Below are 26,326 nucleotides of genomic sequence, written 5' to 3' on the forward strand. Positions count from 1 at the left end.
TATTATCTTCATAGGGGCCACCAGGGCAGGGCTGGGTGTGGGACCCCATGGTTATTAGATGGCCCCTCCGGGTTTGGATTCTGAGTTCTGAAAAAGACGTGGGCTAAAGTTAGCTGCAGGGGGCCTGGCTCAGATCACACATCTTAAACATGCAAATCTCCTCATTCCCCTCTTCCCTGCAGGCTCAGTGGACCTCCGGAAGATAAGTAGAAAGTCCTGGAAGTTTAAAGAGCTACAAAGAGGATCTCTCTCTGGAATTCAGTATTTAGTGGTGGAAAAACCAAAGTCAACCGCTTTGCTATGAAACTTGGTCAAGTAATTTATCTTAATTACCAGGTAATTGCTTTTTTAGTGTTTTGAAAGGAGGCAGGAGCTAAATCGCCCAGAAAGGCTATTTAGTGCTTCTAAATGTGATTCCTCCCCACACACTCATCTCACTGCTTTCAGACTGGAATCATCTTTATGAGAAGTAAAGAAACATCATCTACCAAAACTGATGCAGGATCTTGATCCTTGGATGCTGGGCTTTGGGGAGCATCTGCCAAATGTTCTGGTACAAATTCTCGTCCCACACATCCCCTGCTCATTCATTCAGCTAAGAGGGTAATGGGCCTTCTGAGTGCTGGATCCTGGGAGAAGCACCCTGCATTCCACAGGTTAAGACCTGAGTCCCTGGTCATCTGGTTGGGAAAGAAAGGTTTAGGAGTTAAGAGAGATTGTAAATCCCAGTCTTGCCAGTGACTTCTGCGTGACCTCGAGCCTCAGTGACATTGATCATCAGCTCCCCTAGGTCTAAAACAGGGATAATAACAGTTAACTTTTAGGGTTTGTTAGGGGCTGTATCCATCCCAAATTCATTCCTAAACCCCAGGACCTCCAAATGTGACTGTATTTGGAGACAGGGCCTTTACAAAGGTGACTAAGTTAAAGTTAGGGTTAAACCCTGGGGCAATCTGAATGGTGTCCTTTAAAGAAAAGATTAGGACTTGGACTACCCAGGTGATCCAGTGGTTGGGAAACTGCCTGCCAATGCAGGGGACATGGTTCGATCACTGGTCCAGGAAGATTCTGCATGCCTTGGGGCAATTAAGCCTGTGAGCCACAGCTACTGAGCCCCCATGGCCTAGTGCCCCTGTTCTGAAACGAAAGAGGCCACTGCAGTAAGAAGCCCATGTACCACAACTGCCGAGTAGCCCCTGATCATTGAAACTAGAGAAAGCCCATGCACAGCAAGGAAGACCCAGCACAGCTCAAAGCAAACAAGCAAAATTTTTTAAAGAGTTTTTTAAAGGAAAGATTAGGATACATGACACCAGAAATTCAAACACACAAAGAAAAAGTCATGTGAGGACACAGAGAGACATTAACCATCCACAAGCCAAGGAGAGGAGCCTCGGACGAAACCCAACCTGCAGACCCCTTGACCTTTGACTTCCAACCTCTGGAACTATGGGAAATACCTTTCTGTTCTTGGTGCCACCCGGTTGTATAGTACTCTGTTACGGCAGGTGGAACAAACCAAGACAGGGTTCTTGCACATACTAAATAAAGTAACATCTCTAAAATGGTAGGTGCATGGGGGAAAAACCTAAGTAGAGGCTGTTATTACTACAGGCTCCTGCTCCTAATGTAACCTGTGGTGACTCCTCACAACAGACCACCCCCCCATGTTCTCTGTCTCTTGTCTGTACAAAGGCTATACTCTCCCAGGCCTCCCCAGAGTCACAAAAGCCCGGTTCAAGAATTAATGACTGAGAAAATGTGAATATGTACTGATGAATGTAGCAGTTGGGCCAGGAGAACTAGTAACATTTTAAACAGTGTATCAGTCACATGGCAGTCACAGAATCTCTAGTTCCTCCCTGAAGTACCTAGATAACTGTACCTGATGCACACTTCCTGAGTTGTTTTACAGATGCTAAAACCCCTACCAAATGGAAGAAGTAACTACTTGATGACCATGAGTACATGGTCCCCAGAGAGCCCCTACAGAGCCTGAGGATTGATAATGGGAACCCCTGTGAACTGTCCTAATACTTCACCCCATCCACCAAAGAGAGAAATGTGCAAGAGCTGATTACACATCTTAGGACTTCCTCCCCTCACCCTGCAATTGAAAAATGTTTCCCTGACACCCACCAGGGCGTTCAGGCCTTTAGCGCAGGAGCCACCCTGTTCTCGTTGTATGGCCCTTTCAATAAACCTTTCTCCACTCCAGATTCTAATGTTTCGGTTTATTTGGCTTCACTGTGCATTGGGCACATAAACTGGGGTTCAACAACACTAAGGTGCTTATAACCTGGAAGGAAAGACCAGAGAAAGCCACTTTGAATAACAGGCAGCATCTGTTCACCCTCCTGCATTAACGTGGACCAGGAGGTTCGGAGAAAAAAGTCTTAGCTCAGGGGCAAGAGGCTTCCCTCGGAGGGGGCATCTGCTTAGGCAGAGATGTGGGGTGGCAGATCAGACAGCGGTGATCACACCCTTCTGCCCACGTGTCTGTGTATTTGGGTCCCATGCCAGCTGACACCAGCAAAAGAGAATTTCTCCTGCCTGACTGCATTCACTCCACCACGCAGACAGAAAATCCAGTTACACACACCCCTGATCATCACTATGGCAGGTCTCCTCTCTGGCCACCCAAACTGGGCCACAAGCCATGGAGATGACCTCAGAGGTGATCAGGGCTGTGTGTGTTCTCCAAATCAAACACATTTTGGTTTATCCATGGCTAGTCTGAGGCTGTTACTGACCACGAAGCTCACCTGGCAATGCGCACATCAGTGGGAATACAGAGGCAGGAAGAACTGACTGACAGAGGGCAAAGTATGTTTGCTTCAACTCTCGCAACTGCTGGGAATTCCTTAAATGTACATGTGTATAAATATACAAAACTTGAGCAATTCTAAGAACCGGAGAAGATTTTTAAAAATCATTTAGTAAGGTCCTGTTTACACACCAAACATAGAAGATCACCAATTACCTTGGCTCTTAGTCTCAAACGCAGATATCACACACAAAAACAGTATTTGTGTCTCTAAGTCCACAGGGAGTATATGCAAAATATTCGTGAATCTTAGCACATTACAAAGGCCATTAAATGCTTAATGAAGAATTTTGTACCTTGAGCAAAGCATGATCAGAAATGTGTAAGGGGCTGTGAACGAATGGATTTACCAACTGACACTTTAAGCAATGGGAGTTGGCTTATATCTAAACTTAAGGATCTCTAACCTAAGGCAGTTGAGCTTCTAGCAGAGTGACTGCCTTCATTCTGACTTTGAGTCTTCATTTAAATAAGTAACTTATTTAACTTATATGCAGAGTACATCATGTGAAATGCTGGACTGGATGAAGCACAAGCTGGAATCAAGATTGCCAGGAGAAATATCAATAACCTCAGATATGCAGATGACATCATCCTTATGGCAGAAAGTGGAGAAGAACTAAAGAGCCTCTTGATGAAAGTGAAACAGGGGGAGTGAAAAAGTTGGCTTAATACTCAACATTCAGAAAACTAAGATCATGGCATCTGGTCCCATCACTTTATGGCAAATAGATGGGAAAACAATGAAAACAGTGACAGACTTTATTTGGGTGGGGGCTCCAAAATCACTGCAGATGGTGACAGCAGCCATGAAATTAAAAGACATTTGCTCTTTGGAAGAAAAGTTATGACCAACCTAGACAGCATGTTAGAAAGCAGAGACATTACTTTGCCAACAATGGTTCATCTATCAAAGCTATGGTTTTTCCAGTAGTTATGTATGGATGTGAGAGTTGGACAATAAAGAAAGCTGAGTGCTGAAGAACTGATGCTTTTGAACTGTGGTGCTGAAGAAGACCCTTGAGAGTCCCTTGGATAGCAAGGAGATCCAACCAGTCCATTCTAAAGGAAATTAGTCTTGAATATTCACTGGAAGCACTGACACTGAAGCTGAAACTCCAATACTTTGACCACCTGATGTGAGAACTGACTCATTAGAAAAGACCCTGATGCTGGGAAAGATTAAAGGTGGGAAGAGAAGGAGACGACAAAGGATGAGATGGTTGGATGGCATTGCCAACTCAATGGACATGAGTTTGTGTAAACTCAGGGAGTTGGTGATGGACAGGGAGGCCTGGCATGCTGCAGTCCATGGGGTTGCAAAGAGTTGAACATGACTAAGTGACTGAACCGAACTGAACTTCCAGCCTCCTCACAAAGTGTCCCAGGTGTCCCTGCAGAGACCTGCCCGGTAAAGTCCACATGCTCCAGTCAGAACCAGCCAGCAAGGGGCTCACCCAGCCTCTATGATGCTGGTTCTCCAATGGATATCACCACCTCTGTTCTCCTGCTATACCCACCTCTCCACCAGACCTTTGTACTACTGCTCACAGTCCCCACAGCTGCTTGCCCAGCCTGGGAGCCAGGAGGCCACTGTTTGGGAGGCTCTGTTCAAGCTCTGCTCTTCTCTGCTCTGAAAGTTAAAACAAGTCACTGCTAGCAAGTGGTTTCCAAGGGCCCTTTAAACTCTTAACAATCTACAAAGATGAATTCTCCTAAAAAGAGGTCCGCAGAGAAGTATGTGCCTCTCTACCAAGTATGTGTCTTCCTGCCAAAATGTCTTAGGACTCCTGCAACCACACTTCAGGCTGGAAGTTTTCCAAAAGTGGCCACAACAATGTCTCCCATCTAATGTCCTTCTGAAAGGTCACTCTGTCCCTCCCCCATTGGAGGGAGGGTTCTTTCCCCTCTCCCTGAATCTGGGTGGGTCTTTCACTCCTCTAACCAATTCCTTGGGGCAGAAGTGACACTGTGACAATTCTGGGCCTGCGCTGACCCAGAGGCTGCCATTTCCTGCTTGTTGGAGCCCTGAGGCACCACATAAGAATCCCAGGCTATGGAGAAGCCACACTAAGACACCATCTTAGACATCAGCCACTTGAGTTTTCAGTGATTCTAGTCCCAGTCACCATCTGGCCACAACAACATGCCAGATTATAACCAAAAACCACCCAGCTGAGCCCAGTCAACCCACAACCAGAAGAGAGGACACTAAACCATGGTTTTAAGCCTTTATTTTTTTTTATGTGGTAAGATACATACAGACATAAAATTAGCCCTTTTAATCATTTTTAAGTGTATAGTTCTATGGCATTAACTATATCCACATTGCTGAGCAACCACCATCCATCTACAGAATCTTTTCATCCTCACAAACTGAAACTCTGTACCCATTAAACACTAACTCCCCATCCCCCCACACCAGCCCCTGGCAACCACCATACTTTCTGCTTCTATGATTCTGATAATTCTATGTACCTCATATAGTGGAATCATACAATATTTGTCCTTGTGTCACAAAAGGTTTATTTCACTTAGCCTTATGCCTTCAAGGTTAACTCATGTTGAAGCATGTGCCGGAACTTCCTTTCAAAGGCTGAAAAACATTCCATTGTATATGTATACCGCATTCTGTTTATCCATTCATCCATCAATGAAAACCTCTATGCTTTAGAGTGGTTTTCTGCAACTATAGATAATTGGAGCAAGGACAGTGCAGCCCTAGGACAGCAGAGCAAGGCTCCCAAGGAAGATGCTGAGACCTGAAGAATGTGGCAGAAACACAGAGCACCAGGACACTAACCCTTAGAGTAGGTGATTAGCCAGGAATCCAGACTGGCATTTCCAATAGCACTTGTCACCATGGGCTGGGCATCTCATAGGGTCTCGATTTTAGGTGGGAGCAATCACAGGGTAAGGACTTGGCAGGATCTTATCTGGGGCTGGGTTCCTTGCCCTGACACAGGCTGATAGGCCAAATAAATGTTTCGTGAGTGAGTGAAGAATGTACCTGACGCTGAAGCCAGGTTCTGACTCATCCCAGAGTTTCTTATAGGTTCCTGTAGGGAAAGAACTGTGTACCAAGGAAAGCACAGTAGAACAGCTGCTTCTAGGTGGAAAGGAAAGAGGGTGAGGAGGTGGGCAGGTGGAAAGATAGGACAGAAGGACCTTCTGACAGGGGGAAAATTCATAGCCAGGCCCCAGGCTTCCCAGGAAGCTCCATCGAAGCATCCACCCTGATCTAGGTAGCCTTATCAGGGGCTTCACCATCTGGAATCAGCCTTGCTCAGTTTGTTGTGTCCAGTTTCCAGGGCTCAAGGCACCTTTACAGGAGCAGGCACAGGACTTAGAGAAGCTCAGCTCATGCTCACAGTATAGGCCACAGGGGTAGGGATGGGGATGTAAGCTGCGAGCTGAGTTGCATATTCTGGCCCTCGGAGCTTGGGAGTAGTGACCTTCCTTTACTGTAGGAGGACCCAGATTGGTGGCACAGTGATCCCAGCCCACTCACCCACAACCACTTTACCAAGGAAAGCAGCCTATTCTTCCTGTAGCATCTGGCCACTCAACTAGGGCGCCTGCCACTAGGTCGGGATGAACTAGAACGTGAGTGCTAATTCCAAATCTAAGAAGATGACTTGTACCTGACTTGAACAGGGAGCCATCCCTGTAAATGCCCACATAAAGAGTTTAATTTAAAGGGCTCAAATTGCATTTCAACGTTGCATTTAGGTTTTTCAGCCTCTCAAGATAAAATGAAACCTTGGTTAATAACCACAAAGGTGTTTTTCTCTATTTCTCTTCAAAGCATTCTAGAACTTTGAACATTAGGAACTGCTTACCATGTGCAAAGCAGTTCTAAGTACTGTACCAGTAACAGAACTCAGAAAACACAGATTTGGGACTTGGCTCAGTTCCTAAGCAACTGTAGTGCTAAGTTACTTCAGTCATGTCCAACTCTGTACAACCCAATGGACTATAGCCCACCAGGCTCCTCTATACATGGGGATTCTCCAGGCAAGAATACTGAAGTAAGTTGCCCTGCCCCCTTCGAGGGGACCTCCCCAACCCAGGGATCAAACCCATGTCTCTTGCATTGGCAGGTGGGTTCTTTACCACTAGCACCATCTGGGAAGCTCCAAGTAACTGTAGGAATTTGAGCAAACCAATGACCCTCTTTGGACCTCAGTTTCCTAATTCATGAACAGAGTTGGTTTATGTGCATTAATAAAAATAAACATATGTGAGATATACAGAGATATATAGAAAAATATAGACACAAACACACATATATGGGGTCTTCATAAGAAAAACCATAGCTATGTAAGAGATTTACTTATGTTTAGTAGGTGCTTGCTGATACCTGCTGAATAAATGGCAGAATAAAGCAAAGTTGCAACAAGACTCACATATGGTGTAAGCGGATTTAGTCCTTCACACTTTGGAATCATCAGTTAGCGCATTGACCAGATCCTAGAAAGCCACCTCTTTCCCTATGTCTCAACAACTGACACCCTAGCCTGCACGCTTCCTTCCAGCAGGCCTTATATTCTCCCAATCCACTCGATGGACGTGGTCTGATCTCCAGGGCCAGAGCCTGCTCCTAGCCCCTTCCTCAGACCCCCGGGCCCAGATCTTATACTCCAAACATAGCATGAGGCTATTTCTTAAGCCAATTGAAAAACCCAGATCCCTAGGTTGCCACTATGGTCTCTACTGCCTTTGGTACCAGATAGAAACAAATCACACCCTTTCCCTGATTTTCCAGAAGCATAAGCACAAGGAAAATTTGTGGACCAGGAACGAGGGTGTCTGCTCAGGGCCTCCTCCCCACATCTCAGGCCTGGACTCTGCCTGTGACCTTTACCTGCAAAGTAAGGCTCACAGGTGGTCTCCCACCTCAAGGGACTTTGAGAAGCATCACATACCTGAAAGCTTCTTTGAAAAAAATATGAAGCACTCCACAAGTTCTTTGGCTCTGGCCATGCTTAGCTTATTTCAGTGTGTTTGCAGACTATGAGCCTCTAGAGGCCTGAGATTAGTCCCTGGGTAAATTTCCTTTGGTACAGTGACCACACACAGAGAGCGAAAAATCTGAAGCTCTTTGTGACTCCAGTGCTATTAGCAAATGCAGTGTGAGCTCCGGACAGCGGCTGGGGCTGGGACAGAAGTCAGGAAGCCCAGTTCCAGTAAATTAAGCGCATCACTTAACCTCTCTGGGCATTTTTCCTCATATGCACAATGGAGCTGACAAGCCATCCACATTCCTATTCACCAGGATACACCAGGAGGCCAAAGAATTTGAAAAGGAACACACTGTACAAACAGAAATGCCATAGTATACAGCAGGCATGGAGAGCTGAGAAAGAAGAGATGAGAAAGAAAGGGGAAAATAAACCCCAGAAAGAGAAAGCATCCAGGGCGAAATGTGAGGCTCTTGAGATGGCAAGGATGGAGTCCCATGGAAGAGCCCAGTAAAGAAAGTTTCCTCCAAGCCTGAGATGAGAAGGTTAACCGAAATGCACCTCTGGGTGGAAGGAAATGAAGTCTGTGCATTGTTTGAGGTGGTACAGGATACACCAGAAGCCAAGGCTCGCTGCTGCTCACTCTTACAGCTCAACACAGAGCGAAAAGGTAGATGAGAACTTAAGAGGCCTCCTACTTTTTATAACTGTGGAGTGTCACCAGAGAGCTCCTGGCCAGGCCACATCCTGGCACAGGAGGTCCCATCCAGGGTGCTCATTTTAAGGAGGACATTCAAAAATGATCAGCCCAAAGGCTGGTCACCCACTAATAGGGATAGGGTGTGCTGAGACCAGGTCACAAAAAGAAAAGGCTATGAAATCTGAAAGTGTCTCCCTAAATAAGACCTGGGGAAGACACAAAAAGCAAAGAGCTCTCAGAATCAGAAAAAAAAAAGAAAAAAAACTTTAAACATCTTCTAGTCCAATCTTCAGAAAAGAGAAATCTCTAGTACCACATCTCTGCTGAGGAATTATGCAGCTGCTGTGGAAACTTGCAGTAATGGAGATCTTATTACTTTATAAGTGAGTTCATCACATTATCATTTGGACAGAATTAAACTCTTCTCTCTCCTATTAACTCTAAATTAACCTCCTCCTGGCTTCTATCGATGCTCTGAGAGGGACACAGACCAAGTTTAAATACTTCTTCACCTACTCATTCTTCAAACAACTGAAGACAGCTGGTCTTGATGACCTGTACTAGGTTGTCCCATAGCCTCTCCAGCCAGGGGCACATTTTTAGCACACCCCTGAAAGCATATCATTCAGCCCCTGTCAGTACTTCTTTCCTGGTTATCTCCAGCCAGCTGTGATCTCAGACTGCCATCAGACACTGACGGCTGCCCCTGCTTTGCTTAGGGTATCTCATCCCGGCCAGAACACTAGCTCTGCGGTGGCTTTACAACTAGGTCTTTTCCTTCTGCACTGTTTGGGCAAACACTGGGCCACCTCGTGGTCTCAGCTCCCTACCCAGTACCCGGGGCTTGTCATGAACATGTTCCATGATAAGGCCAAAAAAATGTGAGTCCCAAATTCATGCCACTTAATGGAAAGCGACTGGTCATTTGATTTTAGGCCTTCTGATAAAGACTCAATCTAGAATGTTGAATCGGCATTAAGTATCTTTTCTAACAACTCATTTGACAGATGAGGAAATACAGGCCCAACAAGGCAAAGTGATGCACTCATAGTCAAAAAGATGAACATCAACATCTTTGGTTTTCCAGGCCTACGTTCTTTCTACTGCAATTGAGAGGAAGTGAGGCCACAGGGCAGCTCAGTACGTTTTGGAGCACATTTTCCGTAATGTGTATCTGCATTCATTCTTTCTTTGATTCAACAGACATTTGCTGAGCACCTATGATGTACTCTGTAAACATCCCAGTAAGATCTGAAGTAAGCTTCCATAGGGCTTTACATCTCAGTGTGTGTGTGTACACAATGTGTGTATGTGAATGAGTTAATTCTTTCATGCATGCACGTATTCACTCAACAATATGATAACTAAGCACCCTTAACACTACGCTGCGCGCTGGTGCAAGGGAAACAGTCACAGTACATTACCCCAGGGCAGTCTCTGTGCAGCAGGGACAATTCTCAAATGTCTTGTCAACGTGATAAAGTCCAGTACAGGGTGTTGCGGTATTTAATTAAGCCAGATGCTTCATTAAGACTGGTGCCAGAGATGGTGGCAGTGTCCATAACTGTGGCAGGAGGAATAAGGCTGCTGGTACTGGTAGTCTGAAAAGGCCTTAGGAAGCGTGGGGCTTCTGAACTGGGTCTTGAAGGAGGCTATGAATTGATCAGGCAGAACAGAACAGAGAGAGGTGAGGGTGTGTGCAAAGAAGGAGAGGCGGGAGAGAACCTCATCCCATAGGTAGGTGGGCATGGCTGGTGTCAGGAGTTAATGTGGGAGATAGCGCAAACAGCCAGCCAGGTGAGTAAGGTACAAAAGCCCCACTGTATCCTACTAAGGAGCTTGATTCTATCCTAAAGGCAACAGGATTCAGTGGAAGAATTGAGAGAGAATAAACAGGATCAGGTAAGAATTTTAGAAAGAAAGTTCTGACAGTGGAGGATGGACTGGAAGGTGTTGGGGCCAGAGACAGGGAAACCAGACAGGAAGCTATTGGCAGGAATCCAGGTCGAACCTGAGGGTTCTTGCCTACACATACATAATTTTAAAGGCTGAAACATTAGAAGAGAGAAGAGACTGTTTTCATGTACATCTCTCCTGGCCACCAAAACTTTGCAGAACCACAGCACCTTCATCATTCTCCATAATCACGTGTTGGCCCCAGAAGAGTGCTGTCAGCATCACCACCAATCCTGGTGTGTAGGAGCCTCCAAGAGAAGTTATGGCTGCATGCATAAGCCACATCTACCAAAAGGGGGTGGGGATGGACCAGCCCTAAACAGAGTCAAGTCAGGGTCCTGGAAGGAGGAGTCGGTCAGGTTAGAGGAATGCAACAAATCAGAAACAAGACAAACAAAAGTTCCAAGAGGGAAGGGGTTAAAGGAACCAGTTCTCCATGGGAACCGGGAATGAAGAACACAGAGGAGGAAATCAATACGAGAGCCAGCAGCACCTGTCTCATCCGGTCTCCGCAGGCAGGATGCAGTTCGGGGAGCCCACTTAGCACCCTGTGGGAATCTGGGAAAGGTGTCCCCTCTTTTTAGGCCAACAAGAAGGCCACAAGCAGCGGCGCCTGCAGCCCCGTTCCCACCCTCAGCTGGTGAGAGCCTGCATGTGCACAGATGGGCACGCTGAACAGATAAGCAGGAACATCTGGGTGGAGAAGGGATCGTGTGGGGACAAGGCAGATCTCGACAAGCCGGGAGCTGTTTGAGTAGCTAAACCCCATCACGTGCAGTATAGAGCCATCCTCACTGGGAGTTTAGAGTCAAAGATGAACGAGAAGAGGAAGGTGAAAAACCTAAATAATTTCCTTCCTTATGAGGGAAAAAGATGCTCATCTAGGCAAGTCTGAGCCTTCTTGGAGCTGGAAGATTCTGAGATGATCACCAAGTTCCTGTGCTAAGTCACTTCGGTTGTGTCTGACTTTGTGCGACCCCATGGACTACATGCAGCCTACCAGGCTCCTCTGTCCATGGAATCCTCCAGGCAAGGATACTGGAGTGGGTTGCCATTTCCTTCTCCAGAGGATCTTCCCAACCCGGGGATAGAACCTGTGTCTCTTATATCTCCTGCATTGGCAGGCTGGTTCTTTACCACTAGCGCCACCTGGGAAGTCCTAGGAACACAGTTCCTAGAAAAGTTCAACTGCTATTCCCCATGACCCCGGAAAAATTTTCTGAATATCAGAACACAGGACCATTCCTGTGCTACTTAGAAAGACCCCAACTAGTCACCTTCCAGTCAAGCCACGACGAGCAGCAGCACCGGGGATTTTCACAAAATTGATGGGGCTCTGCTTTAAGTCGCAGACTAGCAACAGGCCTGGCGCTGCACTAGCAGGGGTTCTCAGCTGTGAAGGTTTGAAATTAAAACATTTCTCTCTGTTTGCATTAATACTAAACTGAGGCCAACAAAAACAGCGTTTGTCATATCAATTACCATCTTCCACAGCCTCCAAGTTGGCTCTGAATATGAGTTACCATGAGCTAGTGGGAAAAAGCCTTCAGAGGGGTGAACAGAGGCCAATATGCCAGCCCCAACTCTGAATTTCTGGGCCATGGCTGTTTTAAATTAGATTCTCAGTGCCGCTTTCACCAGAGTTTTGGCTTAGCTCTGCAATGGAAAAGTTATTTTTGTGCTCTGAGCCACAGATATTTTTATGGAAGCATATTCATAATTCCAATTATGCTGTTTACATGATGCTCTTTTCTTCTACTTAAAAACAATCATAGCTATCATGATTATTATTTCTGATAAGACACATAAAAAAGCTCTGGGCCAAATACAGATTCCACAGAACCCAGATAAATGATTGTTGCAAACAGGCAACAATCATTTATAAGATTTTATATCTTATAAAATCCTTAAGAAATAAATTTGGTTCATCTATACACTATGATCGGAGAAGGCAATGGCACCCCACTCCAGTACTCTTGCCTGAAAAATCCTATGGACGGAGGAGACTGGTAGGCTGCAGTCCATGGGGTCGTTAAGAGTTAGAGACAACTGAGCGACTTCACTTTCACTTTTTACTTTCAAGCATTGGAGAAGGAAATGGCAACCCACTCCAGTGTTCTTGCCTGGAGAATCCCAGGGACAGGGAAGCCTGATGGGCTGCCATCTATGGGGTCGCACACAGTCAGACACGACTGAAGCGACTTAGCAGCAGCAGCAGCAGCATCCACTATGATGGCCTTCTTCTTTGTCAGTTCCCTATGCCTACCTACTCCTCAATCACTCAGGGCCTTCATGATCTCTCTTGGGAAAACCTAGTCCCAGAAGGAGTTCTGATATTTATTCCTTAAGTATGCTCTCTGTAGTCTTTGCATTTAAAATGGTATATTCAAAAATGAAATGAAAGGTTTTTATCTCTTTAAAGAACAGGAACACCAAAAAATAAATAAATAAATAAATAAAAATAAAGAACAGGAACACCAACAAGTAAAGGAAAGAGATATTTCTGGTTAAGAGGGGCATGGGTCTTAGGTAGTAACATAGTTATTCTATAAAAAGGTTGATCTAGGACTTCCCTGGTGGTCCAGTGGCTTATTCGAGGCAGGGTTTGATGGCTGGTTAGGGAACCAGATCCCACATGCACCACAACTAAAGACCCTGCATGCCACAATTACGATGGAAGATCCTACATGTCACAACTAAGATCCAATGCAGGCAAATAAACGAATAAATAATTTTTTTAAAAACCCAACCCCATTCCCTGCTACCCTACATAAATGTATATATATTCTTAAGTTGGTCTACAGGTTGGGCTATGAAGACGTGGTACAGATGCAGAATAAAAATGGTGGACATTCATCCAAGAGAAATCTAAACTGATTACCAAGAAAACACAATATATTAAGAGATGTACCCATGGTCTCTCCCTGGAGGGTCTCTGATCAGAACTACTGAAGCAACGGTAGAACCAGTTCAGAAGGGAGATCATGGGAGGAGACTAACATGTGTGAGCATTAACATATCCCAAGCACTTGGCCCATATTATTTCTTGTTTATCTCACTTAATCTTCAGAACCACCTTTTCAGGTAGGGTTAATTATCACTGTTTTATGGAAAAGGAAATTTAGCCTCAGAGAAGTTAAGTATTTGCCCAAAGCAAGTTACTTTAGATAAGTTACTTAACATCTATGGTCTGAATGTTTGGGTGTCTGAATGCTTGAAATACCAGAGCACCTGACCTGCCTCTTGAGAAACCTATATGCAGGTCAGGAAGCAACAGTTAGAACTGGACATGGAACAACAGACTGGTTCCAAATAGGAAAAGGAGTACGTCAAGGCTGTATATTGTCACCCTGCTTATTTAACTTCTATGCAGAGTACATCATGAGAAACGCTGGACTGGAAGAAACACAAGCTGGAATCAAGATTGCTGGGAGAAATATCAATAACCTGCGATATGCAGATGACACCACCCTTATGGCAGAAAGTGAAGAGGAACTCACCCTGATGAAAGTGAAAGAGGAGAGTGAAAAAGTTGGCTTAAAGCTCAACATTCAAAAACAAAGATCATGGCATCTGGTCCCATCACTTCATGACAAACAGATGGGGAAACAGTGTCAGACTTTATGTTTTTGGGCTCCAAAATCACTGCAGATGGTGACTGCAGCCATGAAATTAAAAGACACTTACTTCTTGGAAGGAAAGTTATGACCAACCTAGATAGCATATTCAAAAGCAGAGACATTACTTTGTCAACAAAGGCCCGTCTAGTCAAGGCTATGGTTTTCCAGTGGTCATGTATGGATGTGAGAGTTGGACTGTAAAGAAAGCTGAGCACTGAAGAATTGATGATTTTGAACTGTGGTGTTGGAGAAGACTCTTGAGAGTCCCTTGGACTGCAAGGAGATCCAACCAGTCCATTCTAAAGGAGATCAGCCCTGGGATTTCTTTGGAGGGAATGATGCTGAAGCTGAAACTCCAGTACTTTGGCCACCTCATACAAAGAGTTGACTCACTGGAAAACACTCTGATGCTGGGAGGGATTGGGGGCAGGAGGAAAAGGGGATGACAGAGGATGAGATGGCTGGATGGCATCACTGACTCGATGGATGTGAGTCTGAGTGAACTCCGGGAGTTGGTTTTGGACAGGGAGGCCTGGCGTGCTGCGATTCATGGGGTCGCAAAGAGTCAGACACGACTGAGTGACTGAAATGAACTGAACTGAACATTCATGTCAAAACCCTAACCTCCAAGATGATGGTATTAGGAGGTGGGGCCTTTGGGAGGTGTTTAGATCACCAAAGTGGAGTCCTCATGATGAGGATTCTTATAAAAGAAGTCCTAGAGAGCAAGCTCACCCTTTCTACCATGTGATCACATAGACAGAGGTTGGCTGTCTGCAAATTAACAAAATTGAGAGTTTCAGGTGTACAGCAGAGCTACTCAGCCATACATATGTATCTATCCATTTTCCCCCACCTCCCCTCCCATCCTTGTTGGTTATTCATTTTAAATATAGCAGTAATCTATTTTCTTAATGTAGTAATATTTGTTGTTACAGTTTTGTTCAGTGCTTTGAAGTGTTTGGATTGAAGGGGTAATTCAGGGAATTCTGCTCAATGTTATGTGGCAGCCTGGATGGGAGGGGATGTGGGAGAAAATATATATGTATGGATGAGTAGCTCTGCTATGCACCTGAAACTATCACAACATTGTTAATTTGCTATACTCCAATATAAAATAAAAAGTTTAAAAAAAGAGATAAAACAGAAATCTCCAGATAACAGAAATAAAGAGGGAAGTCAAAGTGGATCAAATAGTAGGAGCTGAAGCCAAGGGGCTTATGGAACAATCCAGACCAGTTATAAACCTGAATGGCTAGGGGCTGAGAGTTTAATGACATGCATGCAGTGAGGGGAGTCTTGTAATGGCCACCTGATGGCAGAAGCTGTCGCTGACGCACTTACATAAAGCTGAAAGTCAAAAGCGCCTGCTTCATAAGTGAAACAGTTCTAGAAGACCATTACTTGTCAATCTGAGGAAACCACAAGAAAGCTTGTCATGTGCTTGAGCAAAGAGTAGAAAATGAATGACCTTAAAAAAATCTGATATCCACACTTGCACCACAATACAAGGACAAGTTTAAATGCATACTTTCAGGCTGTACAGGGCCTATATGCCAACATTAACAAAAAGGTAAATTTGGGAATGGGCAAACCCCAGATTAGATCAGCAGAAGCAAATGTCAAACTGCTTTATAAAGATATGCTAGCAATCCTGAGGTAGGTAGGATTTCTATGAAAAACAACCCTTGATGAAGATATAACACACAAGAGAAAATAGATCATTTTAAAAAATTCCAAAGCAGAAATAACAAATAATCTAAATATTTGCTTAAAATATTGAAAAACAGAAAAAGGGCTAAAAATTTAAAAATTAAAAGGCAAAGAGATAATATTTTTAAAAACCAGTAGATATTAAGTTCCAAATAGAAATTCTAGAAATAAAAACATATAGACATTAAATTTCAAGAAAGAAACAATGGGTGGACTGAACAGCAGACCAAACACAGTTAAAAAAATTAATAAACTAGAAAATGGAACCGAAAAAATCACTCAGAATATAGTTAAGATAAAGAGATACAGTTAATTCTTGGGCAATATGGGTTTGAACTGTGAAGGTCCACTTATATGCAGATTTGTTTTCAACAGTAAACACTACATTGTCCTCAGTTGGTTGAATCCAGGGGATGTGAAATCATGGATTTAGAGGAACTGCAGATATAAAAGAACTGCATCTACGAAGGGCCAACTATAAATTATACACAGATTTTCAATTGCACAGAGGGTCATACTTCTAACGCAAATTGTTCAAGGGTCAACTATAGTTAAGAAACGAAAACCTCAGATGAAGAAAACATAGAAGGTAAAATCAGAAGGTTCAACACTCACCTAACGGGTATTTCAGGGAAGACTGGCGTGTATAAGGGACTCAAAATCAGAGTAGGGGCTTTTGTCTCGTATGTTCATTTCTATGTCTCTAGAACTTTATTCCTGATACATGATAAGTGCTCACTGATTATTTTAAAATAAATTTGTAGAGGAAATAACTGAGAAACCTTTAGATATAAAAATAGAGGTGTGACTTCAGATTAATGAGCATACAGAATTCCAGGTAGAAAACATAGAAACAGATTATATCTGGATACATAATGAAAGGGCACAACATGAAAAACAAAAAAGATAAGACTGAAAGGCTCCAAGGATAAAACAGATTACCTGCAAAAGGATGGCCAAAAAGAGATTTTCCATAAGGAACAATTAAGACAAGAAGACAGTGGAGTCATGTTACAAAATGCTGAGGGGAAAATATCTACTTAGAATTCTGTACCTTGAAAAATTATCTTTCAAGAGGGACATGAATAAAGACATTTTCAAAACAATACCAAAGCTACCCACAAGATTGGAGTATTACAACTCTAGACCTTCAGTGAAAAAATTATCAGTATGAAGAAAATGAATACAGGAGTAATGAATGGTATGCAAGAGGCAATGTTGAGATAAGAAACTGGTAAAGTCAGGAGGGAGGGGGAGGGAGATTCAAGGGGGAGGGTATATGTGTATAATTATGGTTAGTTCACCTTGTATGGTAGAAGCCAACACAACATTGTAAAGCATTATCCTCCAATTTAAAGCAATAAAATAAAATCATACCAGCAAAAAAGAGAAATTGGTAAAGTTAAATAAATTTTCACTATAAAAAAGGAGAAAAAGTAGGAATAACAATGATGACCAATTTCAGGAATGGGGAGAGGACCATAAATGATGTGGGAGTAAACCAGTAGACCACAATAACCGGAAGATGGGAAGAAAGATAGTCTGCCTGCAATGCGGGAGACCCGGGTTCGATCCCTGGGTCGGGAAGATCCTCTAGAGAAGGAAATGACAACCCATTCCAGTATTCTTGCCTGGGAAATCCCATAGACACAGGAGCCTGGTGGCCTACAGTCCACAGGGTTCCAAAGAGTTGGACAAGACTGGGCGACTTCACTTCACTTAAGGCCACTGTACTGATGAGAGGAAATACAGAAATCAACTTTAGACTTTGTTAAATGGACACAATGTTAAAAATTTAAGAATAACCGCTAAAAAAACACAAGTAGAATTTTGTTTTTCAAAACAGTTGACAGAAGTAGAAACATACAAAACTTGACCAATCCAAAGAAAACTATGAAAAGAAGTATAAAAGAAGCAACCAAAAAATGCTAAATGGGAAAAACAATAACTTAAGATGGCAGAAAGAGGCCAAATGTATATTGCTTACAAAGAATGTAAAAGTTTACATTCAATTATTAAAAAGATTTCCAGGCTATCATTAAAAAAAAAAAAATGAAGCAACACATAAAAACTATTTCTAAGATTAACAGTTAAGGCAAAATTATAGACAGAAGTTAATATAAAAGGACATATAAGACATAAAAAAATAATCACCAAGAGAAGTAGGTACAGCAACATTAATATCAGACAAAATAGAATTTCTGCCAAAAGCATCAATAAACATAACAAAGAACTGTACATAACCTAATAAATTCACCCTGGAGAAATAACAATCATCAATTTGTATAAACATTAATGGATTACAAGGAGAAACTGACAAATCCACCAAGCAGAAGATTTTAACATTCCTTTCTCTGAGACTGAAGAGAACTCAGAAAACAGGCAAAAGAAAATCAGGAAGAACATGAGAAATTTGAAAAATACACTTAATAAATACACTTGATGCAGAATGCTGCATCCACCAAGCAGGGAATATATTTTTCTTTTAAACCATACATGATATATTTGGAAAAACTGTTCATGTAACTGGACACAAAGGATGGCTACTATACAAACCATGCTGTCTTTTCATGATGCAACTAGATTAGAAGTCAACAATAATTTAAACAAAGTTTAAAAAAAAGGTTTTTTTAAGTTGAAAATGGAAAATTAAATCCATACGTTCAAAAGAAAATTTAAAATGTACAAAACATTTAGAGCCAAGTGGTATTGAATGTACACATACTAAAACCTGTATGATGTGGCTAAAGCAATATGTAGAGCTAACTTTATAGCTTTAAAATGCATTTTTTTTTTTTTTTTGCCATGCGAGTGGCTTGCGGGATCTCAGTTCTCTGCCCAGGGATTGAATTTGGCAGTCCAAGTTCAAGTCCTAACCACTTGAAAGCACCACTAGCCTACCAGGTAATTCCATAAAATGCATGTATTGAAAAACAAAAAACAAAAGGGCTAGGAGTCAACTGAAGTAGCTAGAAATGGAAAGACGAAATAATACAAATAAGAGGAAATAAAAAGACATGAAAAATGAAAAGTATAGATAAGGAAGAAGCTGGTTATATCAAAAGATTAATTAAACTTATATTTTAACTTGGCACAAATAAACAGTATTAAGAACTAAGAAGGGAATATATCTTAAAACAGTCAACATTTAAAAAACAATTAAAGAAAATTATGAACAAATTTATGCTAGTAAATTTGAGAACACATGAAATGGATCATCTAAACAAATTATCAAAACTGAATCAAAAAGAAATAGATCAAACTTATCAAAATCATTTATGAATCTGAATTGTCAAAAACTTGACACACATACCCTGGCTAAGCAGTTATTTTACAATGACTTTTACCAAACTTTTAAGAAACAGGGTATTTACTTTTCACAAGCAGTTATTTTACAATGAATTTTACCAAACTTTTAAGAAACAGGGTATTTACTTCTCACAAACTGTTTAAGAAAAATATATATGAAAAAGTTTCCCAACTTATTTCATGGAGCTAATATAAACTTGATACCAAACAATGTAAAAACAATGTTTTTTAAAAACGAAAATTATAGACAATTGTTTCCCTTAATAAACAGCTGCAAAAATCTAAATAAGATACTAGCAAATGATATTCCATAGAATAAAAGAATATATCTGTATATGTGTGTGTGTGTGTATATATATATATCTCTCAAAGTCATGGCATCATCGACTCAAAGGACATGAGTTTGAGCAGACTCCAGGAGCTAGAAGAGGACAGAGAAACCTAGTGTGCTGCAGTTCACGCGAGTCACAAAGAGTCGGATATAACCGAGCAACTGAACAAAAAATCTCAAAGTAATTAAATATATTCATACTATCACATTATAATATGAAGAAAGAAAATTATATTACCTCATATAATTTACACAAAACATTAAGGCATTACATAAAATCAACACTCGGTCATGATAAAGTGTGTAAGTTGTTAAAAAGTATTAATAGTGAAAAAGCCCTTACTTCAATAAAAAATATCTACTGAAACCTTGAGCAAACTTCATGATTAACGGAGAAACATTAAGAGCACTCATTAAGGACAGTAAGAAGACAAGGGTGCTCACCATCACTGTTACTATTAAATACTCTCCTGGAAGGTCTACCCAATCCAGCAAGACAATAAAAAGATATGGTCATAGGGAGTCAAAAGAAAAAAAACATTATTCTGTGATTGTCTACCTAGAAAATTCAAGAATACCTGCATAAGAAACAATTAGAGACTTCAACTGGGATGATCAGTACAAGATCAAAATTCAAAAATCAGGAATGTTTCTATGGGCCAGGAAATAACCAATTTTCAAGCATAATTCAAAAAAGATATCATTTATAATACATACAAAACCTATCAGAAATAGGAAATAGACAAAACAAAATACGTGTAAAAACATTTACACATTTACAGGGGAAGTCATCTGAATAAAAGGAGAAGATGAATAGTGTAAAGGTATCAGTTCTCTTGAATAAAAATTAAATGAAATCAGTAAAAATCCCAACATGACTTTCTGTGTTCAATGAGACAAACTACTATTTATATGAACTAGTAAAGTCCAAGAAAGCCAAGAAATACTGAAAAAATACAAAAGTAACTGTAATAGCTAACAATTACTGTGTGCTTCCTTATATGGCAGGCACGACTCTAACATTCTGCATATATTATCCTTAAAGTGGATACTATTATCTATTTTATAGACAAGGGAGACTGAGAGAAATTAAGAAGCATGCCCAAGGTTACTTGGTATTCTTAGGAGTAGCAATAGACAAAAGAAGATAATGATGTCATATATTCTGAATTCTGAAAGAAAATAATTGTGAGTCCAGAATTCCAAGCTCTGTCAAACTCTCATTTGTAAGAGCAAAATAAAGATACTTTCAGGAATACAAATATTTTTAAGTTTATTAAAGACTTTCCGTGAAAGAACATCTTAATTTCCACTGACATGAACTCAGAAGGAAGGAGTGGGTTACCAGAAGTAGCAGCCTCCAAAATGCATTGGATAAACCAAACAAAACAATATAAAGTAGATGAGAAAAGTGGAACTAAGTATCCATAGGTAACAGAAGGTATACAATAATGTTATCAGTTATTCAAAGTGCAGGCCATGAAGTCTGATGCCTATGCTACAAGGAAGGCCACTAAGTGGGCTCTGTCCTTCTTTGTGGCCAAATCAATGAAAGGATTCATAGCATCCACAAGACAAAACAGACCAGTTGTTCACAAGAACTATTCCTAGCACTGAGACCACAAAGACATTTCTCCAATGCTCAAATGGATACAAGATCTGGGACTTGTCCATCTTGGTCCAAGTATGATAATTTGGGAAAGAGGTCCTTGACTCTTACAATATTATTTCAACAAGAAAGTGATATAGACGCATCAGCCTGTCAGAAATCTCTTCCTGGAAGAATAAAGGAGAGAAAGCCTCCTACATAAGGTGTGCTCTTTGAACGACTAGGTGTTTTAGAAAAGCCCATCTTCAGGTACATTCCAGGAAGAGGATAGGAAGGTGACCTCTGGGAGCCTGGCTGCCTGTGAGGGACCATGATGATCCAGGATGTGGGCTTCTTTCCCAGAGCTATCCCCAGAATATTTCCATCTCCACTAAACCGGTTCATCTGCCAGTGCACGGGAGCATTCCCAGACTTCCAAAAAATAGTTCTTTATTGTGTTTTCACAGTAATAAACATCAAGAAGCAATCCCAACATTCCATGTAACACATAGGTAAGATAAATGGAAATCTGACATCTTTCTCCGGGCCTTCCTACCCATCTTGCTCCCCTGACAATGCCAAGAAAAATGAATGCCAATCATTAATTTGTCCATTTTTAAAAATCCTACCTTCTACCAGGCAGCATAGACATAATTTGCTGATTTTTAAAAATCCTGCCTTCTATTAGGACTGCTCTAGAATTCCATGGGGTTCCTGGATTCCCAGGCTGTCCAGGAAGCCTCAGAGGAATTCTGGATTATGTATCATAGATACAGCTGGCTTCCAAGGGAAAATGAGCGACCCCGGGCTAAGTCAGGAGCAACTCCCAAGGACTTCCAAAGACAAGCAATAGTGGGAAGTAGATGAGATGGGAGACAGGGGCATTTTCCAATTAATCAAAATATCAGTTCTTACTAAACCACAAATTACTTTGCCTTCCTTTTCTATTTTTTTCTTATAATTAAGATAACAATAATAATACAACAGTGACAGAGATTAAGACTTTGGTCACTGACCTGACTTCAAGATTTGATTCCAGCACATAGTGGCTATGCAGCCTTGGCCAGTTTCCTCTCAGATTCTAGTTTCTAAATCATATATCATGAGAATAACGGTACTCACCTCTAAAGCATTAATATGAAATACCATATGTATGCGCTTCATACTCAATAAACGTTAGCTATTACTATTGCAAAACAGTTGAGAAACACAGGCAAGCACAAAGAAAATCAAAAGTACCTGTAATCCCACCATCCATTTCCATGCATACCATTCCAGTATTTTGGGGGTGCATTTTCAGAGTGAGATACAAAGCTTTCATAACTTATAAAATTTCTTTCAAAATTTAACAAAATACCCTCAGCATGTTAATATAATTTGGTATCCTTGTACACATGATTTTAAAAGGTCACATAGTATTCCTTTAGGTTATTTTTCTTAAAGTAAAAAAGAAGTAAAAATAACCCTTTTCCTTCTTCCTCCTCTGCAGTTTCCACACTCCATCTATCTCCAACTCATCTGGCCAGTCAGATGACAAGTGGCTGCTTTCTATAGCTACCTGGGGATGTAGCCTTCATCTTGCCATCCAGACCACCTGCTCCATCAGTCTGGGACATGTTGCCAGCCTTCATCATATCCCCAACATTCAGAGCAGCCTATCTGGGGCTGCACAACAAACACTCGTAAACAATGGCAAACCACTCAGTTCAACAAGATTTCGTGAGCTGGTACAAAAGTTGAAGAAGGCAGAAAGGTGATTTCTCTGCAAACAGTATTAGGTTGACTTCTGGGGCATTAAATACACTATTAAAAATTCTCAGTAAGAGGAAGAGACTGAAGATTATTATCTAAGTGCATTGTTTTTAAGTACCAGGGTCAAACAAGTTCAAAATTTTCAAGGGTTTTCTTTTTGAATGGAAGTCACAATGCTTCCTTACCAATGACATTTTGAAACCACAGTAAAACCTTACTAATTCATAGTAATGGGGAACTACCACACTCAATCAGCACAGAAAAATGAATTACACCCTTTTCAAAACCAGTTTGTTCCTAATGAAATTCATTTTTTAAATCTTTCTTAATAGCTCAATACCTAACCTGTTTTGATGGGTTGTTCTGAATCTGATCTAATACATTTGTTACAATCACATTTATTATCTGTATAGAAACAGAAATGGCTGAAGTTCTTGGGAAGTGCCTTCTCTCTAAAAACAATAAAAGTTCAACACTCCCTACAGTCCTGTTTGTAGAGTTCACTCGTTAGGAAAGCTTTTTCTTCCTTGGTCTTGCGGTAGCAAACCCTAGCTCAGGCTGTTTCCCTCTCAGCCCCGTGGCTCCAGTTCCAAGTGGGCAGAAGTTAGTAATATCAACCCAGATCAATCCCTTAAACAAAATCTGCAAACCTCCAAATTCCAGGCTTGACCAGACCCATCTTAGAATTAACAAGTTCCCTTTAAAGCACCCAGAGAACTGAGCCTGTCATGGAAACACTGATTCAACTCTAATGAGAACAGACATAAAAACCACACAAATGAACTAAACATTCCTCTACCCGATCAGAGTCAAGTTGAAGCCAACAACAGCCTGAGGATTAAAAAAAGCGAGGTTGTTTTTCCTCGTTGAGGTCCTGCTCATCTTCACCTCTTCCATTGCTCTGTTTCCACAACTCCTGTTTATGAGAAGTTGGGAGACGGAGGCAGAGGAGGGAAGAAAAATGCAGGGTGAGTAGCCAGGCTGGGGAATGCCAACAAACAGTGTGGTTTTTGTCAGGCAAATTAAAACTTCTAGCCTGGGGGAGGCTGTGAGAGTCTGTTTGGGGTTGTCCGAAAATAAGCGCCAGTGAACCCTCATCTCCCACTAAACAGTCTAAGTACAGGGTAAAGTCTTTACTTTCCAAAGACCAGGTTCTGCACAATATTTTTAGCAAGCACTCTTTTTCTCTATCTTCTTGTTTTATTATTATTTCCCCCGTTTCTTTCAGAAGTAGAAAGGTTAATTAAATGAAGTTATTATTGGGAGAAAGGAACAGAGAGGTTTAAAAAAAACAAAGGTGCCCAACAGAAACAGTAAAATTCCAAGAAGGAACATATTTTAATTTCCGTTTGGACATGCAACGCACAGTGTGCGGGGCCAGGGGACCCAAAATCAAACTCCAGTTAGTTATTCCTGCAGGAACTCTTTGAGCAAGAGTGAAGACCCCTGTGGCTGTGACTCCCTGGCCTGGGTAATCGCCTTCTGGGACTGGAGGGGCCACTAGGCTGGCGCTACCAGCCTGTGGGCCAGGAGCTTCCCAGGGAAAGGTTAAGGGGCGGGAGACGGCGGGGGAGAAAGTAGCTGCACCAGTAACAGGAGCCAGGAAAAAAAGTGAGAGTCCTGGGGTTGGGGGGACGCCGAGCCCCCGGAGGGATGGAGGACGGGGGCTGGTGACCGTGCGCTGAGAGGCTGCGACCGCACCGGTTTGTTTGGATGAACACCCGTCCCTCCCTCCTCCCCCCAGCCCCCCAGAAAGGAGTCGAGATTCTTTTCTTTGCCGCTTGAGTTTTCTTTCTCGTGAGAGCCGGACCTAGGTGTCGGCAGCCGCCTCAGAGCTGAGGTGCGGAGGGGAAGCCGTGGGGCCCAATCAGTGCGGGCCCTGCGCCCTGGGGACGGCGAGAGCCGCGGCGGGGAGGAGAGGCGCCCAGCGGGGCGCCGGACCAGCGCGGGAGATGCCCGCGTCCCGCGGCGCCGGCCGCGCCCCCACTCCGCCCTCCCCGGCCTCACACTTTCCGGGTAAACCGAGGCTCACCCGCCCGGGAGAGGGGCTCCCCGCGCCTCTCTGTCGGTCCCCAGGGGGAGGTCACTCACCCGCAGCGCGGCTGGGGTTCCGACTCTGGCAGCCGCCATCCACCTCGGAGGGAGGAGCAGGAGGAGGAGGAGGGGGAGACAGAGGGGAAGGGCGGAGGGGGCGGAGGGGGCGGAGGGGGCGGGGACGGAGGGCCCTGAGCGGCCGGAGCGGAGGGCCGGGGGCGTGGCCAACCAGCCGACGCTCTCCCGCCCCGCCCCGCCCTCTGCTCCGCCCCGCCCCGCCCTCTGCTCCGCCCCGCTTCTCTTCTCACTCCTTTCCCGCCCTGGATCCTCGTAAGTTTTTCTCCATTCTCTTCCCCCCACACGCCCCCGTATCTTTCTTCCAAGTCTCCGGCTCCCCACAAGTCGGGGAGAAGATGCTCCCTCCAGCAAACGTGGGGCGGGGTGCGAGGAGGTGTGTGAGTTACCTTTAGAAGTCCCTGGAAGCAGAAGCATGGAGCCTTTGGCTGTCTGAAACTATCCCTCGCCCTCTAGGATCTTGTCCTACGTCTAGGATCTAGGATCTTGACCTTTGGGGTGGTGGGATGATTGGGGGTGGGGAGGGCGGCGGTGGGGGAGACAGGTGAGGTGACTTGGGGTCATGCTTTCCACGTTGCTTCATTGCGCTTTGGGGTTTTGTTTTCTCGTGATTAAAACTGAAGAATTTTTCGCCTTCTTAAAAATTTTAAGTATAACTGATTTACCATGTTATTTTAGTTTCAGGTATATGGCATAGTGATTCAGTATTTTTATAGATTATATCCCATTAAAAGTTATTAGAAAATAATTTCTGTAATTTCCTGTGGAATACAGTATAACCTTGTTGCTTATCTATTTTTTACATAGTAGTTTGTCTCAATCCCACACTTTTAATTTACCCCTCCCTGCCCGTCTCCTCTCTGGTAATCACTGATTTGTTTTCATGAGTCTGTTTCTGATTTGCTATCTACAGTCCTTTGCATTATTCTGTAGATTCAACATGTAAGTGATATCATACAGTATTTGTCATTTTCTGACATTTCACTGCGTAAAATATTCCCTGGGCCCATCCATATTGCTGCAAATGGCAGGTTTCATTCTTATGTGTATACACACACATATATGTTGGTGTTGCTTTTCAGTCACTAAGTTGTGTCCGACTCTGCAGCCCCATGAACTGCAGCATTCCAGGCTTCCCTGACCTTCACTATCTGCCGGAGTTTGCTCAGATTCATGACCAATAATTCAGTGATGCCATACAACCATCTCATCCCCTGTTGCCCCCTTCTCCTGACTTCAATCTTTTCCATCATAAGGAGCTTTTCCAATGAGTCAGTTCTTTGCATCAGGTGGCCAAAGTATAGGCCTTCCGATGAATATTCAGTGTTGATTTCCTTTAGGATTGACTGGTTTGTTCCTCTGCAGTCCAAGGGATTCTCAAACGTTTTCTCCAGCACCACAATTCAAAAGCATCAATCCTTCGGCATTCAGCCTTCTTTATGAACCAACTCTCACAT

The 26,326-nt window shown here is 42.8% G+C and overlaps 1 protein-coding gene across 1 annotated transcript in view; it reads right to left on the minus strand.

The window, feature by feature from the left end:
• Positions 1-24,880, minus strand: part of STON1 (stonin 1) — a 59,876-nt gene extending 34,996 nt beyond the window's left edge. The window contains exon 1 of the mRNA XM_068963743.1: positions 24,852-24,880. The gene's annotated coding sequence lies outside the window, so the exon portion shown is untranslated. The remainder of the gene's footprint in view (positions 1-24,851) is intronic.
• Between the last annotated feature and the right edge of the window lie 1,446 nt (positions 24,881-26,326).

Source organism: Capricornis sumatraensis, chromosome 1 (assembly GCF_032405125.1).
Source record: "Capricornis sumatraensis isolate serow.1 chromosome 1, serow.2, whole genome shotgun sequence".
In the NCBI taxonomy this organism is placed as follows: domain Eukaryota; kingdom Metazoa; phylum Chordata; class Mammalia; order Artiodactyla; family Bovidae; genus Capricornis; species Capricornis sumatraensis.